Raw genomic sequence first — 21,842 nt, 5'->3', positions numbered from 1 at the left:
TTCAACTGAAACCAGCTTTTCTCTGGTCACAGGTAATATTGTACCTACAGCTGCTGGGAGAACTCTCTTCCAAAGTCCTCACAGTTAAGACTAGGAATGAGAAAATTAGATGTGGCCTAATAAAATATAATTTGATATTCAAATCTACATGGACTGTTGAAAAGAGTCAGCTGCTGCTTTTTCTCATCTTACACAACAAACCTCTAGAAATTTTGTCAGCTTGACTTAAAATGGTCCTGTACCTATAAAGTATGATAAGTCTTGAAAATTTTTCTATAATCTGATTTTTAAAAATTAATTTCTCTTTACTTTTCTACCAAGTTCAATATGACTTTTCCACACGTGATACCACAATAAGGACCAGAATCCAAACTCCTTGATTTTACACCCTCAGGGTGTCCTCATCTTTAGTCACGTCCTTTGCACTCTATGTAGTAGCTTTCAATTTTTAGTTTTAAATCTGTTTCTCAATATACTGGTTCAGTTTTCATTTAAATTGTCCAGAGAAATCAATAATATTAAGGTCATCTTAAAGACGGCTTAACGTGTCCCAGAAATTTATTTATAAAACTCGTGAGAAGACAATGAAAGGTTTTCCTTAAAAATCACAGTGGATTGGGAGATGTGGATGGACAGGCTATAAATGTTATTTCTCAATAAAAGCCATACTCTCCTTTCAGTGACTCTTCTTTATGAAAGTATTTCATCACATACATACGCAGAGATTTTTAACTTAATTCTACTCTCAAACCACTTCAACTTCACATCAAATTCACATCCTCTGAGAACAGATAGATTATACCTAATTTCAAACAAAGTCAGAACTATGTATTTCTGTGAAAATCCCAGTGTAAACTTTATAGCTCAAGCCCATCTCATTATTGCAACAGCAATAGAGATACTTCTTTTTACCTTCCATATGTTTCCTGCTGACTTCCTAGGTCAACCTATTAAAGCCTTCGTGGTCTCTATCATGACAGCAAGAGCAGGAAAGCAGGAATATGGGTTTCTTTTTTTTTTTATCCCTCTGGTAACTTTCTGGAAGAACAGGTTTGAAAATGTGAAGCAACATGCTGACATAGCATGAAAATGTAGAAATGAAAATATCATTTTTCCTTAAAAATTGTTACTCTAAAAACACTCTGGAGAAAACTTCCTGTCTCCTATTCACAAGGTAGTATCTTAGTCTTTAGGGGCACTTTAAGGAGAAAGATTTTATTGCAAAAATAAATCTATTCCTTTTTAATCCCTATTTAAAATTAGGTTACTGAAAACTGGAGTTTAACTATAAATTTTTAATTTACCTTGATGAAAAATTATGGGAAAAAGTGGTGTTATCAATTAAACTGGAAGTACATACTAGAATATCAGGTTTCTTGGAAACAGCAGTTATTTTGGCATACATTATATTCAGCATCACATCAGCATGTACACTGTAATTTATTTAGTTTCCTTACACATGCAGAAATTTTTTTTCCTTAAGAATTTTTTTCCTTAAGAATTCATTTTTTATTTTGCTTATAGACAGTTTCCATTATGTTAACCCAAGCTCCCTCATACCCGTTCCTGGAGGGCATTCCCAAGAGGCAAGAAACAGTACGTGCCATGACTACAACTAGAAAACTGAGCATGTCCACTGGCCACTTGCTGCCAAAAAGGTTGTATTAGGTTTGCAATCTGCCCAACTTTGAAATCAGTTTGGACTTCTTTGTCCCGCCACCAATCTTCACAAAACTTTCAGGAATACACATATTTAATACTGCCACGCTTCTTTCAAGTCTGATTTGATTTTAGCCAACAAACGTCAAAGGTGCTGGTCATGGACATGTGAAGAGGCAGCATCACAGCACAAGTGAACCAAGCTACAATTTCCTAAGAGGTTCACATCAAGACATCTGGAATCAGCTTCTTGCTTTGTTATTTATACCGTGAGGATTATTCATTCGAGTTTATAAAGTGCTGGGAGACCCTGAGAAAGAAGATGCTGTGAAAGTAATAAGCATATTTATCAGTCTGTTCTTATTCAAAACAGAGCATACATAAACCAGTCAGACAGTGAAGGCACCCTTTATGAACGTGAAGCTGGGATTTCCCTCCCCTCATGTAGAATTTGCATCCACTGTGAGGTAACCTGGACAATCAGGACTTTTTTCCTGTCACAGGGACAGGAACCCTTCAGGCTAGAAACAGGCTGGGGGCTGAGGACAGTAAGGATATTCACAGCATGCATTGCAGGTTTCTTACTGATTCAAGAGATCTAAAGCTTGCAAACAGTAACAATGCACATATTCTCCTAAGAAGCAAGAAGTTGTTGTCTAGTCCCAATTTCTCCGAGGGGTGTTGACCTGATGTGTGTTAACAAGGATAAGCTTTGCTTTAATTTTGGACTGTAGAAGTTCTCATCTGTTTGCACAGGGTGTGGCCACTCAGAATTTAGGTAAATCTTCATGTGCTGCTGGCATAGCTCAGCACAGCCAGCCAGCAGGAATAAACCAGGAAGGAAAAGGATCTTGGGCAAAGGTGGAAGACAGCCTCAGCAGGAGGTCCTCAAGAGAAAAATCAAGAGATGTGTGCACGAGGGGAGGTTGTTAGGGACTGAAACTCCCTTGTCAGGTTTAACTATATTATTATCTTGCATCTTTGCAAGGAAGTTGCACACCATGTCCTTTAAGCTGTTTCTCCCCTTGGCAATTATTGTATTTTCATGAAAAACAGGAAAAAATTCACAGATTTCTGATTTTTCTCACGTGAAAGTATTTAAAGACTAGATTTAAAGAATAATGTTTGAAGTTACTAAAACTTTTACCTCCCACCATATGTTTCTTCCTTTCCACCCTCTATATATTTTTCACATAATGTAACTCTTTTAATATTTTTATGTTCTTCAGAAAGGTATTAGTGAGCATCATAGAGTTACCACAAACCTAAATTATGAAAGAACATAAAATATATTTAGTTAGGAAACTGTTACAATTTTCAAGAATGCTTAGGGAAGAACTATTACAAAATGGAAAGTATTGGAAGAATAATACAAAACAACTTGATAATTAACCCAAAATTTAATAGCTACGTCAGGTATTCTCTAACACATGGCTGATATTTTTTCATGTTAAAATTGAAAAAATTTTTTTTTCAACACTTATACACTAACAGCTACATGGAAAACAAAAAAATTTATAATTTTGAAACTATTGAATTTATATAAATTTTTTGTACCCAACTTACTTTGATAGAAAAATTATAGCACTCATTCTGTCCATATTGCTTTTAATATTTCATTAGAAAACTCTACTTTGCTGCCAATAGAGCAGCGCTGAAGAAGCTGTCAAATTTCTAATGCAGCTTTTTCACTTTAAGAAATATCAAATTGTAATATTTTCTCTATCATCTAATTCCATTATTATTATATAATAGATGTTTGTTAGTGTTCTTCAAATGCATTCCGTGCTGAACACTGTCTTCAATTAAATATTCAAAGACACTGTTAAGATCATCCAGTCAGATCTCTTCTGTAGCCTGGGCCATATAATTTCAGTTATTCCTGTACTGAGCCAAATAACATGTGTTTGTCACTGCCTCATCTCTTCTCGCTGGAGAGAGTGTATTTTCCTTTCTTTTCCTGATTAATATATCTTCTTCTCTCAAGTTTGGTTTTCATCGTGACATATCATTTTGCTTCAGTAAGTAAATATATAAAACGTATATCCAAAGTCAGGTTTGAAAGCCATGTAACAACTGACCTATTACAAACAATGGGTCTTCTATAGTGGATAGCTTTGCCAGGATTAGTGTGTTTCGATGAGATAATCAACTATGCATTTTGTGACCAGCTCACTCACATCCTGGCAAAACGATCTTGCTGGGAGGCAGACTGCATGCTTCACTACCAGGAAATGGACAATGACAGATAGTCTGCATTTCCATTTACACGTATCCTTAATTGTTGTCACTGAAAAAGACGTGCCAGATACTGACACAACAGATCATTCAAAATAAGTTATGTATTCATGTTAAGCGTTATTTATCTAGACTGCAAAGGAAAACAAATATTGCTCTTTCTCCCCCCCCCCCCTTCCTAATTAGCCGATTGTTTCAAATGCTTTTTGTTAGGGATTCAGCAATTTATGTTCTTTAAGCTTGTCATAAAGATAACACTTATTATGAACTATGCTAAGAATACAGTCCTAATTCAGCTTCCTTTCTTTTCTGGCTAGACCATAATGAAGATGTTTGCAGGATTCATTTATTTGATTCTGTCCAGGGAACCTCATGAAATGTATTTAGAAATAAACACAATAAAACACCCATGCTCAAAACATTACTGGCATTTTTGTGTGTGTGACATCCTAATAACAGTGATATGGAGTCCTGTTAAAATTTGGTAAAAGAAAAAAAAAGCTGCATTAACAGATAGGAAATTAGAAAAGAATAGTCTAGCTAACACTATTAAAGAAAAGCTGAAAATTATGGTATAAAACAACCTCATTAAGACAGCTTTTAAAAGGTAAACAAAGGAAACCCCCAAATCCCTCAAGATTAGAGACAATAAAAATAACTTCTTAAAAACAACTGCATAATGAAAGATAGCCACTACTAACACTGGAGACCTTCTGAATAAAAATAGTGTAGAATATAGTTGTTGTTGTTATTATTGATAATAAAAATAATTCTGGTCTTTAATTTCCTAGAGTCAAGACCACTCATCTTGACCACATCATGAAGTGCACAAGGACTTCCTCAGTGAGGGAGAGGAGCTGCTTTGGGGTCCCACAGACCAACTCTAATCCTCCATTCTGCCCTCTTCAAATTTCTCAGTGACCACAGTGTCATCAAAAGCAGAAATTAAACAGATCTACCAAAGATCCTAAACTAGAAAAGTCTCACCAGTCTGAAGACAGATTTAAACTGGCTGTATATAATTCATGGAGCATAACACAGCAATATGATGCACAGAACAGACCTACTCTGTACTAATCAAAGTCAGTAAAAAAAAATAAATCTCACTGCTTTTATAAATATAATCTAGTTTCAATGCATACTTACCACAGTTCTGATTTTATACTCTATTTTCTGGGTAAAATAGTTTTTCATGACAGTTTTGTGATTTTACATATGAAATAATTAATTTGCTTTAAAAAGTGTAAAAAATAGAAGAGCTTTCACTTGTGCTATCAGTGCTTTTACCAGCAACACTGCAAGCAAGTCATTAATTTCTTTGTGGGGTATTTTTTGGACAGTTCAGCCAACATCAGCTTACCTATATTTCCACCAGGTCAGCACACACAGGTACTATGGATGGGACAACAGATGGCCCTACAAATGAATTTTGCATATATGCAATATAAACATAGTCAATGTCAGCCTACAGCAGGTTCTATGCCTGAATAAGTAAATTGTTTTCCATCTTTAGTGAAAGCAGAATGCAGCTTAAGTCTGGATTTGGTTTTATTCCCACTGTTTTTAGTTTTGACTGTAAAATCCTTATTCTTTCACCATAGTATGTGGCCCGACTTCAGAAATTACTAGTACTTACTCATTCCTCAACCTTTCAAAAACCATATTTCTTACAAAAGGATTCAGACATCTAACTTCATACAGGAACATTCTTGTTAATGCATCAGCCAACTCCAAAAGCTTCCATAATGGACCATTACACTGGCTAATCCAGTTTCTGCTTTATTGGCATGAAGTTAATTGTGGCCCATTCCACACTACCAGGAAAACAGATAACTTCACTTTGTAAGCATTTATATGCATTGCATGGCAGAATGCAAGGTTTGTAACTGCAAGTAAAATTGTTAGAGAAATGAATAATAGAATAGCACTAATATAAAAGTACAAGGCTCAGACTAGAGACTGCTGTTTTCTCATAGCCATATAGATGCATTTTGCTTTCCTGTCGCTTAGCAATCCCATTTCAGTGAAAGATGTGGGAATTAAACTCTCTTGAAAATCAAGCCACTAACCCTTGCCTCGGTTTACCCAGTTGCAGTGTCTTATGGTAAAATATAGATGTATTTTACAACAAGAGGGCATTGAAGAATTCCCTCTTTTTCGTTTATTGTTCTCTTCTAGTATTACAGAAAAAGCCTTTGTAGAGTACTCAAACATGCTCTAGGAACAGATAAAGGACTTCCTAAATTGGTCTAGACAAACTTATTGCTTCCAGCTTATTGACTCTTTTCAAGTGGCTTCAATTTCCTGTGCATTTCAGGAGTAACCTAGGGAAGGAATGATGAATTGGTGGAACCATATCCCTTACACACCTATGTCATTCAATATTCAATACCAGGCGGTCCCTAAACTGTTCAGGTGAAGTATCTTTAAAATGCTAAGGACAGGTCAGCTCATATTTGCTCATTAATGTAACTAGGTATTTCCTGATGTCACAAACACCATCAAATAAGTTATTGATATTAAAACTCAATTGGAATTGCCTGTTATCCATTTACTGGTCTGCACAAAGATCATTAGGACCACAGCCCCTCTTGATCCACCGAGCTAAAACACATTGCAGGACACAATCATAACACGCCCCTTTTTCTAACAGGTTGCCACGAAGGCCAATTAATGGCACATTACTGCAGGCCTGACATTCCACTCAGCAAACAGCTGCATTCTGATTAGAATATAGTTACAATATTAATATAATTACATGGTCTATATGTAATAGGCATTGTAGAACATATAACAATATAATAGTGTGACAAAAAACAGTCTGGAGAAAAAGTCTTCAAAGTCTGCACAGCTATTGCTTAATTTATTTTCTGAGCCTGATTTTCTCACTGTTCTGGCTCCCTCCATCACATTGAGGTAAAAAGCAACACTCACCCAGGCAAGATCACAAGAGTCCTCTATGAGAAAATAGTGCACCCCAACCTGAATCACACCTGGTGAACTGGATGCAATCCTTCATCAGAACCGGACAACTCGCCACCAGCTCAAGGACAGAAAGCAGCAGAGAGGTGCCTCCAGACTCCTCAAACAAGAGCATGCTATCTCTGCAACACTCTCAGGCTGACTACATTAGAAACAAGAGAACAACTCCACGAAATAAACTCTCATGTAATTCCCCACATCATTACTGATGGACTAACCAAGTCATCTAAAAGAATTTCCCCCTATTCATTGAGCTTTGTGTAAAATATTCAGCCCTCACGGTGCAAGAACAATACAAATGGATAATCAGGGGTATTGATTTCATAATGATTAATGGATATTGTACAGTATCTTTTTGCACTCTGCTTTCCTTACACAGCCAAGGCTTCCACTAACGTCACGGGGAGTTTCTCGAGTGAATAATGCTGGACTAGGTAATTGTTTTTGCACTTAAGGGCATCTTGCTCTGTTTGTTTTGTGCATAATAAAAGCTCATACTTGTACAGTAATTTAGCATTTCTGAATAAACAGAAATCGTGATTCATAATTCTCCATCTTCTTGTCCTCATTTCTTAAAAAAAAAAATAAAAAATTGAGTCACTGTTGTTTAATCCGATAATTATGCAAACACTAAATCTTACACTGGAGGAGAAAATGTTAACACATATTGAAAAACCAAAATGCGTAGAACTATAATCTGTATGATAAAATGCATTACTCTGTTTAAAAGGATTGTTTTACAGAAGCAATTAACAATCAGCAATCATACAGTTCAGCCCGGTGTTTTGATGCCATCTGTTGGAGTAAGTCTTCACATTCCCTCGAATGAAGCTATAATTTTCCGTTTATGATTTCATTAGATGCATAGAGAGTAACAGCCACAAAAAGAAAGAGGATTTCACCAAACACTTTCATGTCAGAAAGAGCTGCTCTAAACATTTCTGTTTGACACAAATCTTTTCCTAAGAGGACAGGAAGTTGGTAAATATGCAGTCATTCCCTGAATTCAGTAACACTTTCTAGTGTTTAAAGAAATGTTTTGGAAGCTTTGTTTCCTATTAGCAAATTTATGAAAAATTTATTTTAGAAACATGACACATTTCATTTCACCAGAAAAACTGCAGTAAAAAGCACATGGAGAAGAAAAATAAAAGGTATTTTTATTCCTTTCCAAAAACTGTAGTGATTTTTTTTCTAATGGAACAAAGTTGTTATTTTACATGTCTCCCAAAAATACATTTACCAATTTTATTAATCCATTAAATACTTGATTAAATCTTTGGGGGATTTTTTAATACACTAGGGGGAGCTCGATCACTACATTGTACACAAACAATTAGCTCAAACAAAGTTTAACTCCCTAAAAAGATCTTCTAAAAATAGCCTTATAAACAGCTCTAGCTGATAAACATGTATATTTCTATATGACAGGACTGAGACAAAAGTCTCACAATATACCAGAGAATATCAAGCAAATAATAAAAGTCATAGAAATAAATTAAAATTACTCTTAGTCATTTTTATTATTGTATTGTTATTATTACATAGACTGCTGTAGTGTATCCAAGAGGAAAAAGAAAAAAAAACAGAAACAAAAAAATCACAAAACCTCAAAAACTACCTAAAATAATCCTGTTTTTTCTCCTAGTACCACACATCATGATGATTCACCCCTATAATGCTGGCTTATACTATTTATTCAACAATTTCCCACTCAACCTCAGCTTTCAAAATCAAGAACAGACTAATGTGCAGGTCTGTAAAAAATTATTCCCAACTGTACAGTCTTCAAAAAAACCCAACTACTCCAACCACCCCAGTTCCACAGGTGTCAACTAAGTGTCCATACTACAATTTTTTTCAAAAATACATTTTCTAAGAACTGACTATTTGACAAAAGTGCATTCTTTTAAATAAAGGAATGCATTTTAGTACTAAAAACAGCGGTAAAGGTAAGCAACAGTATTGATCTTAATAACAACTATTTTATTTTACTACCTTACTGCTTCTTTTGCATCCCCTACTCTCTATTCATCACCTTTTTTTTTCTTTTACTCCACCCCTCACCAGGAGATCACATCATCACTACTTCCAGTTAAACCTCCAATTGAAACTCCTAGGCATTGCTTTTAAAGATTATTAAAATTAAAGATTATTAAAATCATCATTTAAAGATGCTGGAGGGGAAAGGATGAAAAGGCCACAGACTGAGGTCCATTCAGTCTGGTCTGGCTTGGCCATCCCCGGGCTGTGATGACAGAACCATGAGTGGAAGGAGGATTAAAAAGTGGTTGTGCAGCAGATCCTTCCTCCAGCTCAGAAGCAGTGTTTTTCCTGGTTGATTTCTTTACAAACCAAGATTCAACTCCAACACGAATAGTAACATATCTCAAAATATCACCCTTAAAATCTAACAAAAAGTAGATTTGATCTCATCTGTGTCATCCAGAAACAAATATGACATGACAGAATGAGATGCTGGGAATATCCAAGGAATAATACAGCATTTTACTGATGAATATGAATCAACACCTATGAGAGAAGGGGACTGTGGAACTCTTCAGAGTTTCCCTGGATAACATTTCTCCATTGCCCCCATGGTGTATTAGGTTGACAGTTGCAGAAATATTTGCATTAGAAAGCACTTTGAATTCTTTTGGACACTAAATAAAAAAATATAATAATGCTATTACCAGTTCTTTTCCCAAACTGCACATACTCTACATGCATTGCAGCAAACAGCACATATCCATTTTACACTCATTGCTGTCCTGTCCTCACTCTGCACTACAAGAAACTCATCCCACATTCCACAGGATTAGCACCTACACTTTTTTAAATTAAAGAGTTAGAAATTTTGACAGAAAATCGTGTGCTGATGACAAAGGTGTAAAGAGGCAAATATTTGAGTTGAACTGCCAATATTTTTTCCTGTGCTTACTCTACTGCAAAAGAAAATGTTTCTAATTTCAAGAGATCTGGTGGTTGACTGGTTGAACCTATCACCTTTCTTCAGTAAAAAAAGAAGAAAGTAATTTTCGTGTCTTAATTCAGTAGCAAAAATAAGTAGTTATTCAGCACACAGAGAGCAGGCAGTCAGGGCAACCACATGAGATTTTTTTTAGGACAAAATACAAAACCAATAAAAGCTACATTGAAATGTTTCCAGGGATTCATAATTCTACAAATTACTGAACAAACTAATCACAGAAGTGTTACTGCTACAAGCTTTTATTGGTTGTATAGTGTATCACACCAAGAAATGTCTTGGGCATATTCTACCTCTGTGGAAGACCAAATTTGTAGGTAGGCAAATACTGTCCATCATGACTATATTATACTGTCCAGCCACTCAGAGGAGTTTTGCAACTAAAGCAGTTTAAGTTCTTTGATGAAACAAAAAGTTTTCCATCTCCAGAATTATGAACTTCTTACAGATCAAGAATGATAAAGAGCATGTGATTACAAAAGCTACTGTGAGCAGATGTTTGAAGTGATATATGTAAAAATCACTATTTTAAAAGATGTTTTGACTATTTGACTGAATTTCTGTTTGGTTTCAGTCTGACACGGCCTGTGTCTGTTCACCATCCTTTACCAACAGTAACTCTTGGCTATCAGGAACCTTCTCCCACATAGCTTATCACATACAAAGTTACAACTTGACTTTTGGGGGTGGGAGAGAGATAAATTAAAAGATCAAACTTTTAAAAATCTCATATTGTAAGCCAAGTTTTAAAAAATGCCCCAAACCACGAAACAACTGTATAAAGTGTTTCAATAAAATTCTCGCTAAGATCATGAAATGCCTTAATAATTCCTTACACTCTTTGCTTGCTGATATATCTAAAGGTTGCTCTTGATGCCTTTTCCTCAGCATTACACCAGGAGATCATGTTTTGCTGCTTATTTAATATTAATTTTAAGTACTTCTTGGAAGAAAATGCTTCCAGGGACACAGCCTTACATTTGCATTCCTATCCCAGAGAAACTACTATTTTGAGATAAAAGTGGTATTCTATCTCACAATGACTCCCTGCACAAGATGAAAAGTTTTGTCCCAGTTTACAAACTTCTACTGAAATGCTTTAATTTACAGATTTTCCTCTAGATTTCTTGGTTAACAATGAGATGAATAGGAATAGCTTCTCACTGGGAAGAGCATTACAAATGCCTTCCTAGAGATACTGCATTTAATGGCAACTCACGTAAAATTAAACCCACTATCATATGGTGTATTGTTCCAATGCAATACCCATAGTTTCTATGTTCTTGTTCCTAGTTTACAAGTTCCTGTAAACAGAAAGATGGTAAACAACAGAGACAGACAATCAAAGCTACTCACACATGCTATAAAGGTAAAGAAGAAGGTAGGAAAAATACCCTACACACTAAATGGCATTTCACTGAAACGTGAAGGAGAAAAGTACAAACTTTAGGCAAGCAGCGGCAGCTGCATTCTCTCCTCTTTTCCCAAGTTCTGTTTGAGAAGTACAAAAAGCAGAGAAAGATGATATGCTCTGTCATTAGACCCTACATACAAATATATTTAAGCCTATAAAGAAATCTCCTGATGAAATAAAAAATAAATATGACTTGAGCTACCTCTAAGCTATGTGTGTGGACCATAAGAAGCACAGTTGCTCTGTACCATCAGCAGTGCACATAATCACTTTTGGCTACCAGAGGAGGAAGAAAAAGTGCATAACTACTGCCACAACAGGCACCATCTATTCAGTACGTTCTGAGTAGAGGCGAAACATCTTCAAAGGAAATGCTTGATGATCAAAAGACCACAGGTTCATTTGAATGAACCTCCACTGAAAGTCACAGGTGTGGCACTTGCTCCTCTTCCTGTTGCTCTCATCCTGGACAGCTCCTAAACGAGGACAATGGGTTTACTCTAGCAAAAGAAGTTTCCAAAAAAATTCTGAGGACTTTTACTAATTGAAGCAAAAATGACAAAAAAGACATTTAACATTCCCTTAAAAAAAAAATAAAAAAAAATAAACTGCTTAAAAGGTTTCACAAATTTTAACACCAAATCACACTACAGCATCCTGAAGCTTCAACATGACTAGTCATTCGATCCTTCCTTAAAACTGTAACAACTCATTACTAACTAGCTGTTGGCTGGGTTCAATAACTATTGTGATAAAGGACAGTCTTTTCCACCCATTAGAGCATGTGCTGGGTCAGGTGGAGTGGACAAGTGAGTTTTTCCCACAAACTACGTCATAAATATCTACAGGAACTCATCCTACTAATTCTGGCATAGGTGATAGACAATGGTTTCTCATTTTAGTTGAAAGCAAAAATCCCAATTTCACTTCCAAAATGTTTTAGCATTCACTTTAAACAGTTTGTATTACCCTGTCCCACAACTTCTTTTGCCAGATTAAACCTGTTATAATGGAGCTGAGAGAAGAAAATGGAGTTTTATTCCTTACATGAACTTAGCATAGCAGTACAGTGTAATAATCCAAACCCACCACAGAGTTCATTATTGTTGGTTACCAAATATTCCTGTCTGGCAGAGTCAATCCATCAGTGGGAGCTTAGGTATATAAATATATGACCAAGTCTTATATCTGGCTTTAATTTATCTAGGGAATCTCTTATTTATAGTATATGAACAACTTTAAGAGGATAGAAAGGACAGTTTATATTTCAGAAATTGTTTTAAAAAATGGCTCTGGCATTTAGAAGACTAAATTTTATTGATTTGAATACTACTGTGATTCCACCACTGAGTAGCTTCTACCATTAGTATCATCTACTATTAATCATCTTAAATATCACCTAACATCTACATCATCTGAGAATAAAATAAGTCAGATGTCTAAATCTAGTCCATGGCAGACACTCATCAGCATAAAGAAACCTGCTCCATGACTGCATATTAATGACATTCTATGTTCATGAATGACTTCAAAATCAGAAAGATACAAATCAAGGTGCAATTTTCAGAAGTCAGCTTTTCTACTGGTTTTTTCTTTGTTTGTTTTGAGTTTTTTGTTGGTTTGGTTTTTTGTCTTATTTTTTTAAGACATACCCTCTCAAGTGTATTACAGTGTTACAAAGGTAAATTTGGACAAGAAATTACATTTCATACACTCAATTTTAGTAGACTTAATATCTCCTATCAATGCAGAATTCATCTAAAATTGTTACAAAAGAAAAATATATTTATGAACTACTGAAAATATAAGAAGCCAATTTTAATGGTGATTAGTCTAGTCAAAAAAGAACCTTGAAATCAAACCTCTAAATTTCATTTAAGGACTTCTAAGATTATAACCACTCACATGTACAGTCTTGAAAAAAATCAAGCAAATACACACAGTGAAATAACTATGAAAATATTGCCAAAAAGGAAATTTTAACCAAAGGCATATGTAATAGCTTTAGCTTTTGACTCTTTGCTGAAATTACTCAGAAATGTGACCAATCAGTTATTCCATGTACAGAAAATAACAACAGGTTACGTACTTGTTGGACCAAAAAACATAATCTGCCTTGTGTGTTCTTAGTTTATTGGTAAACAAGGCAACAAACATGGTCATAAAATACCTAAATTTCACATATCAGGAAATATCTGTACCAAGCAATTTCAGTTCCATTCAGTATTTCAAGTGATTTTAAATTCTGCTTGTTGACAAGATGACTCACACCCACAAAGAACAGAAGAATGCTATTTACCTTCACTTTCTTTTCTACTGGCAGAAACAAAATCTGATCTAACTTATTTTCCTTAGTTGCTTTAAACAGTGAATCTTTTCCTTGAAAACTTTATGGATAACGCACAGCCTCATTTAGCAGCTACAATAAAAGAATATGTCAATAAATATAAAATCTTCCATACTCTGACAAGAGCTAGTGCAGACAAGATGCAGGCATTGCAATTAAGAAAAAGAAAATAATCTTAGGACACTCAGTGTTCAGGCTACAGGTGACAAAGTCTTCTCTCAGTTACACACAGCATTTGCTTACAACAGCATTTATTTAAGGGAACGACTCACATTTGGTGATCACTGGTCTAAGTAATGCCAGAACACGGCACTGAAGTTACATCCTTGCATGACAAGCAAGTCATAATACACTTTTCAGCTGGACTTGCAGCTCAAACATCATCTGTCTCCCTCTCACAAGGTTTCCAGGAAAAAATGCAGAACAAATAGAAGTCTCATAAAATACATCATATCCATTCATTAGAAAGCTCAACTGAGACATTTCTTAAGCTTTTAATTTTGATAAGAACATAACTAAGTTTAAAATACAAGTCTCTTATTTGCCCATCATTCAGGAGGCTTAAAAATGAATGGATGTTGTCCCTTCCTCAAATGTACACAGAATTCATGCTGCAAGACAGTATGGTTACTACAGTATATCAACATTTTATTCACTCTTTAAAACATGAATATTTAAACAGAAGACATTTTTCCCCATGCAGAAGCCTAAATAGAAGCTCTTATCTGAAATAGTAAAAGCTGTTATTTTTTTTCAAGACGTTTTAGACTGTATAGAGATAGTTACATACACAGGCATCTCAAATGAGAGGGCACCATACATACATGTAATTGGTTGCCTTTTCTTTTTCCTCGGCAGTCTGTACAAAACGTGAAAATGTGCCTGCTTCTGACTAGCCATTAAAAGGCAGTGGTTGCACCATACTGTGATTTGGGGAGCTGAAGAAAATAGCCAGAACTGACTGATATCTGATAAACAGTAACAGGAGTCAGTTTATTGCACCAATCGTTAAATAATGGTGCTGATTATAAGGCTGCTAACTGCAGATGCTGTAATTGTCTGTCATAAATCTTAGTCATTTGTGACAGGAGCACAATGAAAGAGAGCATCTGCTTGAGGGCAAATGACTTCTGATAAATATCAGCTCTGCTAAAATGTACTTGGATGTGTCTCAATATTTTGGAGAGCCATTCATGTTGCTTCCACAAATGTGAAGTTATTATTGGTTTGTATTGATTTTGCCACCTTGGGGTTTTTTTTTTCCTTTTTAAAGAGACAGAGTCAGAGAGTGACTCAAGGTTGAGTTGAATTGAATCTCAGCTCTTTATCTGATCTACTCATTCCTCTCAAATGCATGTTTGAGTGGAAAAAAAAAATAATTGCACTTTTTCAGAAGATTGCTGTGCAGAAACATAGCCTGGAAAATTCAATATGTAGTTCAGATTTTTATTTTTTCTCTTAAAGCAACTCCCTACTGAAGGAAAAGAAACACTTTTAAAGATTTATTTTTTTTTAACATAGTATTTTAAAAGGATTTAAAGTTGTTGAAGTAAGAGTCAATTAAGCTATTTCTGGAGAAAAATAAAATACAAATTTAAAAAGCTATCTGAAATTAATTTTCTTGTTTTCAGAATAATTAGAAACATTTTAGTTTCCTATCCAATCTATAACAATACAACAAAGCCACCTAAGTTCTTCCACCCTGTCCCTTACTGAACAGTGCTTTAGTTCTTAATCTTATGAATGTTTATCATTCAGCAGGCTACTGCAGTCTAATTTCACCATCACTGAAAGTGGTGCATGCACCTATTAATATTTAAATATGTATTTCTTGGTGATATTCTTAACACGTCACCAGGCTTACACTGGAAATATTTTCACAAGTATAGACAGTAAATCTGAAATTTAAAATTGAAAATTTTACTGGTAACTGACTGTTAGAATAGATACCAGCTTTCTCTTCCAGCAATTCCTTGTTTAATCCAATGATCAGAGCTTAAACTCTGCAACAAATTAATTGGATTCTACTGGCACTCGTTTCCTTCACTGCACAATTGCAACATGTTGCCAAAACAGGTGCAACCCACATTTTACATCTGCAAACCTTGTCGGAATAAACCGGTTGCAGCCACCTGAAAGGAGCCCCACCCATATCATTTACAGGCCAGGGCATCACCTTGATCACAGTGCTTGGTGGAAAGAATAAAGCTGAAAATCACAAATGCAGTGAAAAGTACTCTTTTCTACTCTTTGAATAACTTTAATAGGGGTTAAAGATAAATATAGCATAGACCCCTGCCTGATCACCCAACCTGGGTAATTGGTGAGGTTCATATTTGGAGTTTTGCAGCAGAACCCCCATCACTTGATCCAGTAAAGTGGCAACAGGAGCATCACCACCACCTCTCACGTGGTCCAGCAACTACAAACTAGTTAAAAGGACATGAATGGCAGAGGACCCCAGATAATACCTCTTGCCCAGAGATAAATGGGAAACTTCTCACCTGCATAATAAATAAAAAAAATTTAAAATAATAAAACCCCTTTAAACAACAAAATAAGGGAAATAAAGGGTAACGAGCAGGCAAACAATTTTCATAGCAGTCTGATGTGAGCAGTAGCAGTTCATGAAGATATGTGATAAGGTCCACACTATTTGTAGTATTCAAAGAAATGAGGTCACTAGAGTTAGTGGGGCAAAAATCCCTAATTGGAGTGTCATGGAGGACTGTTACAGTACCAACTCAATGAGCAATAAAATGGCCAATGAAAGTAATTGTTGATAAAAGTCAAGATATAGCTGTGAAGACCAAACACTCTCCTTTTACCTATGCATACAGAGGTTCCCAGCTGACTACTGCCATTTGGTCATAGAAGAAATTCTTTTATGAACAGACCAGCTCAATACTTGCAGCCAAAAATGTCAGCTAAATATCATGAATATTTCAAGAAAGAGAACAAATTAGGAAATCACATGGTGTTTCTATATCTTCACTACTTAATGCAATTCTTTGCTTTCCCTCCCCAAATTATATAATAGAAACAGCAAAGACTTAAAGACAACAAAGATTGTCAAGTCTGGACAGGAGTCTAGAGATGAGGGATATAAAAAAGCTACAAAATTCAAGACCATTTTTACAAAATATGTGATACAGCAGCATAAAAATCCATTGAAGGTCATAGAAAAAACCCTGGCAGCCAAGGAAGTAGTCTGAAGAAGAATTATGTTGTGAGTGTCTTGTTCTTACATTCTGTCTTGGGCCACTATCAGAAATAACACACTGAGTCAAAAGGACTTTGGGTACTAATGAACTTGTTAAAAAGATGTTTATATTGCATGATGATTTTGCTTAATAAATTGGTCAAAAGGAATCCCTCCTCGCATTAAGGTTGCACATGAACACAAAGAAAATCAATGTTAATATTTTTTAAATATTTGGTTTACTGGCTTATTGTATTTTGTCCTCAAGGAACAATTTCATCCTCTAGCTCATCTTTAAAGATATATTAGACATAAATTCACCTTAGAAAAGTTCATTTTGCATTCTTCCTTGAGGTGGTTTTTTTTTTTTCCATCATCATTTCTACTTGCAATACACTGCCTTTGCTTTCACCTCCCAGTTCCCAGATAAGAATTTGTAGATGAAGACTGTGATGAATAATGGATAGGCAACTGGGGAATACATCCAGTTAAGTCTAAGAAGGAAATACAATCCATCCTTTCTCTCAGTGAAACAAACCCCCAAACAATCAATAAGAACAAAGAGAGAACCAAAAACCAGCACCCAACTCATTTTCAAGTTCGAATGTGCAGGGATTAGTCCACATTCAACATCTAAATACTTAAAACCACCTTTTATAGACACAGTATTTATTAGAGTTGTTGAAAGGACTATATTGTCATTGCTCTTAGTTAAAAAAATCTCTCTTCCAACCTGCTGGCAACAGGTTGTGAAGCTTCTAAAGCATGAGATTTTTTTTAAAAGCTAAGTTGCCTTTTTTGTCACCTCCTCAGTAATAAAGAATATATATCAAATACAATAATTATAGTGCCTGTTCTGATCCTTTAACATTCACTTTTCCTCTACAATCAAGAAAGCTGAAATTCAGGCCTAAGTGCCAGGGAGCCTATTGCCACCCACCTGAAGCTAAAGACTGAAAGGAAACAATTCAGCTTTCTTGATATTCCCTAACTTTCAACCACTGTCAACAGCACACAGAAGCTCCATTCCAACAACACTAAGTCATGGTAAAAGATTAGCAAACCAAGGAGAAAGCACTTCCAGAGGCTGGAGGGTCCAGGCTACAGGTCAAGCATTTGTCTGCAACTTAGAATGTCAAATGATGCCAAAAGAAGCCAGGTTCAAAGTAAGAAGTTTACCAGAAGGGCTTGTGGTTTCAGAACCCCTTTTTCAGTCTACATTTCAACTAAACCCGTGCCTCTGTAGGTAGGAATTAGCCACTACTTTTACTATTACTGATAGATATCAATATTAATTATTTTTATGAACATCCTCAGATTTCTTTAGCTAGCTGTTTGCCATACTAGTTATCTATGCAGATAAGCATTTTTAACAGGCTTATGATGCCCTGGAACTGGTGCCTGGCCAGACCAGCAAGGCCAAGCGAGTCAGCTGGTGAAACCCTCCAGTCCAGACGCATCTGCAATGACACAAGGAGCTCATGGATTCAGCTGACTCCTGGAACACTGTTGGCTACATGGCAGGGGACCCTTTTCCCAGGACTTCAGCTTTTACAGAACACCACGTCCATCAGCAGTCATTTTCTGACTGTAAACCAACCTCAGCAGCAGAACTTTGCAGCACAAATCTTGTTCAAATGTACTCAAGAAAACCACAACAAATAGAGAACTGGAGTAAATCACACTGCCCAGTTAGCCTTGGGGCTAAAGCAGTAACTTAAAGTGTAAGTTTATTTCTGTTTAAAAATAAAACACTTAACCTCTTAATCAGTTCCAATAAAATTCTTCCATTAAAAATTACTGTCAAGAAGCTAAGGAAACCATTATTCAGACTATAAATTGTTCCCAAAGAACGCTCTGAAAGCTTTCACAAAGCCCACAATGAAATCATCCAAATGACTTTTCTGTGACAGTTGAACCAGATGGTTTTACTCCCCCTCTCCCCCAATATTTAATTATCAGTTTAGTGGATATCTACAGTAGTTTTTCCTTCAGGTTTTACCCACAGTACACGACTCATTAGAGGTACAACAAAACATTTTCCGGCCTGTAGACAGCTGGATTTCTTACAGCACTTTTAATGAAAAAGATGACTGTAAATGTTTTGCTTTAAGTTGAAGACAAAATTTGGAGTTGGGAGGAAATAGATTTTTTTTTTCCTCAGAAGCAGACCAAAGGAAGTTATTATTTACGTGACCAGAAACTCGCCTTCGTGATGGGTGCACCACATCACCTCAAATAACTTCTAGTAGAAGATCATTGCATCATATTAACGGATTTTTTTTCAGAAAAATCTGCACTCAAACTAACATCCTGAAGGAGTAGCATGGCTTAATTTCAGTTTTAAAAATCAAAAAAATTCTTCATTTTTAATTACAACTCTTCTTCCCAAATCCACCTATTTTTTTATCAGATCCAAACGATGAAGTTGTAGCCCCAAAGTTTCTTTGGAGTGAGCTTTAAATGATGTCTGTGCAACAGTCATTTCAAGGCCAATCCATCACTGTCAGTGGAATGCCAGTGGATCAGCAGGGTGTGCAGGCTGTGCCTGTGAGGACACATGGGCATTCCTGCCGTGAGAGCACGGAGCCTTTCCTGGGGCACTCAACGGGTTAAAAACACTGCAATATGCATTAAGCACATGATTCAAGTCAGCAGGGTGCCAGTCTAAGATGTCCTCAAAGCCTAATTTCATAGATATTATGCCATATGCTGCTGCAAGTAGTTAGTAATAAAGAAAGTAAAAATTTTATGGATGAGCAAAACAGGAGCTCTTGTGGATGGAGTGTTTTTAAATCAGGTGTATAATTTACGTACCGTCAGACCACATGTAGAGTGCATTACTCAATTGAACTTACAAGCAGATAGGAAGGCAGTTTCTTTTAATAAGCACTTCTTCAACTTATTGGCTCTACAATTACTTGCACCAATTACCAGCAGCTGCTGCCTGTTTGGTGTTTTATCTTAGACAAGGAGTTACATTAGTTTCTAATCAACAAACCATTCAAGGACTCTTTAAAAATATTTAAATTTAATTTCCCCATTTACTTTGAATTAACTGAAATACTAGATATTTTCATTGTAGTACTTTGATTCTTCTTAGGTTCTTCTCCAAACATAGATTTACTACTGTAGCATTAAATTTAAAATTTCTATAAACCCAAGAATACACACTATAAAATATTTGATACAGGCATGTATATGCAGCATCAGCATTGACTTTATTAATGATGTATGGCAGTAAATATACAGGTGATTTCTACTGCTTTTATAAAACATTAATCTCGTCATAGAATTCATTATACTCCAAGAGACCTTTATGACTTTTTCAAGTCTTTCAACTTTTTTTATTATTTACCTGTCTGACTCACACTAAATAGAGCACCAGCTAATGTAGCAACATAGCTATTATCAGAGAAAATAATTTTTTAAAATTAAATGAAGACAGTCTTTATTATGAGAAAGAAGTATGTTTTCCTTTATCTCTAGATTTTCAAAATTATAGTTCTGGAAATTTCCAAGTAACTTAATGACTCTTGAAAAACACCTTCCTGCAACATGAAAACCAGTATTTCTCTTGTAATTTTTCTTTCCAAATATCTCAATAGGAGAAAGAGAATAAAATAAACAATTTAAAACTCTAAGTAGCAGAAGGAGCTGAAAACTAAGATATACTGTAATACCAGACTCAGTTTTTTCTCAAACAGAAATAAAACCCAGGGGGTCTGTGAAGTTATTCCAACTGAGGCCTTGTCTGAAATACAGAACTGCCACCTCTGCTGTTACACAGAGGGTTCTACCAATGTAGAGTACAATAAACTCTCAAGAGAGTTCCTAGTGCTCTATACCTACTCCTACCTATGCCACCTCTCCCTACAAAAAACAAATGTTAGGGAAAAGAAACTTATGCATCTCTGATGCAATTTAAGAGGCTGCAGTGTACCTCTGTTGTTCTAGGAACAGCCCTCCTCATGGCAAATTCCTGGGAGACAACTGCCTTTCCAGGTAGAAAACGGTCAGAAAAGAATAAATAAATAAATAAATAAAAACCTCACAGCAAAACTAATCAAACCACAACAGCATCATGTTTTGCATCTAAGTTCTTATACTAATCATCATATTCCTTAAGTTTTTCTTCTTAGGTACAGGGACATCCTTCATGCTGTACATGAGCAGCATGCCAGGAAGGCTGAAATCTGAACAGGTGCCACTGGGATTGGCACCATTAGTGCTCAATCCACTTTAGAGAACACATCAATCACAACAGGAGAGAAATCTTGCAACACAAGCCATCTTCAGGGCAATTATTGTGATTCCAGGTCCAGCACTCAGGAAAGGGAAGATGACAATTCAGTGAAGTATCTCAAATCCATTGGTACAAAGTGATATATGTCCAAACTCAGTAAAAATACTGCAGTTTACATTTCATGGGGAGTTTGTCACAGTCATACATTGCAGCTGTTTGGAGGAAATGAAGAAAACCCCTCTTTGTTCCTGGTTTTCTGAAATTACACATCAGCACATGCAAATCCTGCACCTTCATAAAATAATTAGATCTAAACAGAGCAGCTTAATTGTTTCTTCTGATTAACTGTTAAAAAATAAATAATCAAGACCACTAAAAAAAACCCCACAGAAAATTCATGGAAAGGGGCCTCAGGATCAACACCTCATATAAAAAGTTTTCTGTAAATATCAGGATACTACAGCTTTTTTCAGAACCCAGTGCCAGAGGTGCCTTCTAGTATACTGGCTCCAAACACAGACTTAAAACTGTAATCATAGAATAAATAATGTTGCAGGAAACCTTTGGAAGTCATCTGACCCAACCCTTACTCTCCCCAAAGCAAGGTCAACTTCAGACTTGGTCTTGAATTGAATTGCACTGAAAATTATTCTGCAAATGAAAAAAAATATTCAGAAACTTCCTAGTGAGTATCAGTTGAAAACAGGTGATTAATCAAACTTACACGTCTCAGAAGTTACTACTTGTAAACCCTTTCTCCTTGTT

At 35.7% G+C, this 21,842-nt stretch overlaps 1 long non-coding RNA gene across 1 annotated transcript in view; it reads right to left on the bottom strand.

The window, feature by feature from the left end:
- The window catches only part of LOC127468409 (uncharacterized), a 284,645-nt gene that overhangs the window by 207,458 nt on the left and 55,345 nt on the right, over positions 1 to 21,842 (bottom strand). The window lies entirely within an intron of this gene.

This window comes from Manacus candei, unplaced genomic scaffold (assembly GCF_025592945.1).
Source record: "Manacus candei isolate 608988 ecotype Guabito, Panama unplaced genomic scaffold, ASM2559294v1 h1tg000015l, whole genome shotgun sequence".
Classification (NCBI taxonomy): Eukaryota; Metazoa; Chordata; class Aves; order Passeriformes; family Pipridae; genus Manacus; species Manacus candei.
Note: the sequence above shows the minus strand (reverse complement) of the source record. Positions and strands in the feature narration are given on the sequence as shown.